Source organism: Zootoca vivipara, chromosome 11 (genome assembly GCF_965207765.1).
Source record: "Zootoca vivipara chromosome 11, rZooViv2.hap1.1, whole genome shotgun sequence".
Classification (NCBI taxonomy): Eukaryota; Metazoa; Chordata; class Lepidosauria; order Squamata; family Lacertidae; genus Zootoca; species Zootoca vivipara.
The window spans coordinates 49,370,281-49,374,958 of NC_142594.1; the positions used below are offsets into that span (position 1 = coordinate 49,370,281).

Here is a 4,678-nt window from a genome sequence, read left to right on the forward strand (position 1 = left end):
CTTCATCTGGAGTGCTTGCCCCGAACTGATTTTGAAGTGCAGGTATACAAAGAAAGAAGAATGGGAGGCAAATCCTTCAAACCCTTTTCTTGAGTTTATATTTTCTTGAGTTTATATCTTATAGCTGCTGTGCTTTTGATGGGCACCCCCCCCCCCGCAGCAGCTGACAGCGATGAATATGTTTGCAGCATTGCACAAGTCCTTCCCCCCCCCCCCACTGCAAAATTCCAGAAACACCTGTGAGCCTCCAGAACAAAGGACAGCTCTTTTTAACCGAGCACAAGTGAGAACTTTGTGGAAATTGGGTCTGCAGGTCATTGCTGCGTATTTAGCAACTCCCTGTGATAGCAAATAAAACACAAGGCAGACAGTAGCAGCCTGTGTGTGAGGACGGGCTTGGAGGAATCAGTGCAAATACTAGCATGGACATGCCAGGGTTGGGTCAGGAATATAAGCAACAGGAGAAGGTTTTTGAGAGTCTTATCAACCCTCCGTACTCTTTCTGCTTGCAGCAGTGTGTGAAGTGGTAAGGATTTTAATTGATTATCACTGCTTCAGCTCTTCCTACTTTGCTAGGGAGAGTGATACATACCTCGCTCTTATTATCTTTGCCCTTTCAGCCATTGTTTCTCCTCTTCCTGCTCCCACCCCCGCACCCCCATCCAAAACGTACATTGTAAGCTCCTTGGGGTGCAGGCCTGTGCTTCAGTGACATTGCACCGTAAATCCCCATTTACACAGAAGAAGCTACAGAAAGGATATATAATAGCAGTGTCCTTAGGGGTGGGACTTGTTGTTGTTTAGTCATTTAGTCGTGTCCGACTCTTCGTGACCCCATGGACCATAGCACGCCAGACACTCCTGTCTTGCACTGCCTCCCGCAGTTTGGTCAAACTCATGTTCGTAGCTTCGAGAACACTGTCCAACCATCTCGTCCTCTGCTGTCCCCTTCTCCTAGTGCCCTCAATCTTTCCCAACATCAGGGTATTTTCCAAGGATTCTTCTCTTCTCATGAGGTGGCCAAAGTATTGGAGCCTCAGCTTCACGATCTGTCCTTCCAGTGAGCACTCAGGGCTAATTTCTTTCAGAATGGATAGGTTTGATCTTCTTGCAGTCCATGGGACTCTCAAGAGTCTCCTGGGGCGGGACTAGATTAGAGCATGTGGCTTGCATGCAAAAGTCCCCAGGTTCAATCTTCAGCATCTCCAGGAACTCAGAGGACCAGGAAGGCTTCTGTCGAAGACCTTAAGAGGTTCCTGCAAATCAGAGTAGGCTATACTGGCCTGACTTGCTGTAAGGCACCTTCCCCTAACAAGTGAGACAAGATCAACTTACTATGTGCTTCATGTGTATTCTGCATCCTCTGGTTGAAATCATGATGTATTTATTTTTATTTTAAAGCACAGGTGTTTATGTGTTTCTTTTAAAATGGAATCCAACTATCTTTAAGCTGTAGGCTAGTGGGGGAAATGGTTTGCAATTTTTTCCCCTTCTCCTCATCGTCCATGAATACTTTATTGGTTCCAAACTTAGAAAAGAGTTTGACAATGCTGATTCCCTAATACATGCATCTGGGCTTTGTGTCAAAGTCAGCTTTGGAGTGTATAATTTATTCCAGGTCTTCCTATGATCAGAGAGAGATGAAGGAGGTATCAAATTAAAACACAGAACATGCAGATAAGTGGGCGTTCTGGGTTTTTGCTTTGCTGCTGATTTACCCCTGAAACCAGGCAATTTCAACAAAAGGAGGAGGAGGAGGATCCCAGACCCTGATGTGAACAAAAGCTGAAGACGTTGAAACTTCCATATCTACTTAATTGTAAAACGTCTGACCTCAGTAGGCTGGAATGGCTGAGGTGTTGTGGAATGCTTACGAACACCCTAACTTCTTCCAGCGGTTTGTCAAAAACACAATCAGGACACGCTAGGGATAGGCAGGGTTGTCCTCTGTCAGTGAAAATGGGTTCAATAAAGAAGCAGGCATTGTTGAAGGGGTGTGAATGCTGTGTGTACAGTATGTGGACCGTATGAGTAAAATGTGCTTTGTTTTAGCATCATGGATGGAGGAAAGTGTGAAAGTGAGGAGAGGATGAAGACACAGAAAGCCATATGTGAATTTATGTGGATCTCTGGTTGGGTGGCCGGGTGAGTATATTCACATATACTAAAACAATCTAATTCAGCTAAGCCTCAAGATTTGTATGTTTACAAGATACTGCCGAGCTCCTGATATCACCATTATATTCATTATATTAAAATGCAGCATGCAAAAGGAACCTAACTGAACAGACAATGAGTAGCTGATAGTTAATTATGGGGAAATTGTGGGGGCTCAGCTCAGCTGACTTTTAAATTCTTTTTCGCTGCTAGATCCAGAGGCTTGTTTTATGGATTCCAATAAATCTGCCATTGGGGAGGAAGATAAAAAGAGCATCGCCATCCGAGCTGATCTTCAGGGTTATTCTTTAAATATGTATATATATATAAAGAAGAAAAACGTTTAAGCATAAAAGATCTCTCTCTTTTAAAAAATTGTTAGTAAGTAGGCTGATCTGTTTATATGGTTTTCAATACAACTAAACAGCTTGCCATTTAAACAAGTTCAATCAACTGTGGAAATTGACATTTTTCACCGTAAAAATCAGACTTCATCCTAGCATGATATTAAATATTAAGGATTCGGTTAAAAGGACAGTATACATTTCAGGAAACCGCCTGCAGAGAGGAGGGAGGGAGGGAGGGAGCTGGGTGCCAAGTCTCTCCCATTCACATCTTTCTGTGGGGAAGCTGGTTGCTGAAACCCTCTAGCACTACAGAAGCTACAATCTGTACCGTATTTATTTCCAGACAGTGAACTATAGTCGCCAACCCCCCTTCCAAAGCAAGTGCACAGGCTTTGCAATAGCCTAGGAAGCCATACAGCAATTTGTTCAGGGTTGCCAGCTCTCCAACTGGCCCCTGCAGCTGCGTCTTTAACAGCACCTTGTAGACCACTGTGGTGTGCAAGCTCTTCCTGTTGGTTTCTGTGCAACAGCCTGCGCCTAAAAGCACAGGAGCAGGGTTTTCAGGGCTAGTTGGCAACCCTCCCTTCTGCCTGGGGTGCACGAATCCGACGATTTCAGTTTCTCTCCCTTTCTAATTGTTCCAATCTGAGAATCATAGAATCGTAGAGTTGGAAGGGGTGACCCAAGGCAGGAATCTCAACTAAAGCATCCTTGACAGATGGCCTTCCGTCCTCTGCTGAAAAGCCTCCAAGGAAGGAGAGTCCACAACCTCCCAAGGGAGACCGTTCCACTGTCGGACTTGTCTCAGCAGGTGTTGGAGATTCCCGTGGCTCCATCAGTTCAACTCATCTCTGCCTCTTGGCCTCCCTCCTCCTCCTCCTCAGCTTCTGCCTCTGATTCTTCTCTCTGCCATAGACTCTCCTCGCTCACTAAGTCCTGGCACCCCTTCAGCTTCCAACACCTTCTCTCCCCAGTCTTCTCCCTCTGACCTCCCTCATTGTTGTTCCACCACCCCTCCCCAAACTTTGAGCCTCCTTTGATTGGTGGTTCCTCCCACCATTCCTCTGCATCCAACCAGTCCCTGACACCTGCGATAGAGTGGGCTGGAGCTCAGCTCTGATATCATTTTTTTCACAGCAGAAACACTGACATCATCTCCAGGAGTGGTATTGCCACTGTAATAAACTGGGCAGGGTGTGTGAGTGTTGTGTACCTGGCAAGACCCATGTCAGGCTACGCTGGATGACATGGAAGTGCTAGTTCTTCACATTAAATACATTTGAGAATAGCCTTCCCCAACCTACAACGCTCCAGGAATTTTGGTCTACGACTCATATCAGCAAACTGAGCCCCTTCCAATAACTTTGATCTGCTGCAGCTAACGGAAGGTTCCAACTTCCTGCAGGATAATAGGACCCTCCCAGTAGCCACTAAATCTACCTGTCATCAGTAAGGAGCCCAGCCTGTTGCTTCGCATAGCAGGAGTGGTTATTCCCTTCCAGTCTCAAATTTACCATTTTTGGGCAAGGTGATTGAGCGAGTGGTGGCTGAACAACTCCAGGCACGTCTGGAAGAAGCGGACCATTTGGATTCCTTCCAGTTGGGATTCAGGCCTCATCATGGGACTGAAACTGCCTTGGTCGCACTGGTTGATGATCTCTGGTGGGCTAGGAACAAAGGTGAGAGCTGTTTCCTAGTTCTGCTGGATCTCTCAGCGGCTTTTGACACCATCAACCATAACATCCTTCTGGACCATCTAGAGGGGTTTGGAGCTGGGGGCACTGTCATACAGTGGTTCCGCTCCTTCCTCCTGGGCCGTGTTCAGATAGTGGTGGTGGGGGATAAGTGTTCAGACCCCTGGACTCTCACTTGTGGGGTGCCTCAGGGTTCTTTCCTCTCCCCCATGCTTTTTAACAACAGAGATCAGGGGGTTTGGGCTGGGTGTTCATCAGTATGCGGATGATACCCAGCTCTCTCTTTCAAATCAGAACCAGTGAAGGCACTGAAGGTCCTGTGTGAGTGCCTGGAGGTGGTTGGAGGATGGATGGCGGCTAACAGATTGAGGTTGAATCCTGACAAGACAGAAGTACTGTTTGTGGGGGACAGGAGGCGGGCAGGTGTGGAGGACTCCCTGGTCCTAAACGGGGTAACTGTGCCCCTGAAAGACCAGGTGC

General features: G+C 46.8%; 1 long non-coding RNA gene across 1 annotated transcript; it reads left to right on the top strand.

The window, feature by feature from the left end:
• Window positions 1–315: 315 nt before the first annotated feature.
• Window positions 316–2,542, top strand: LOC148684308 (uncharacterized). Its single transcript, XR_015946255.1, has 3 exons — window positions 316–526; window positions 2,053–2,145; window positions 2,371–2,542. It is a non-coding gene; the product is annotated as an uncharacterized LOC148684308 (long non-coding RNA).
• The last annotated feature ends 2,136 nt before the right edge of the window (window positions 2,543–4,678 follow it).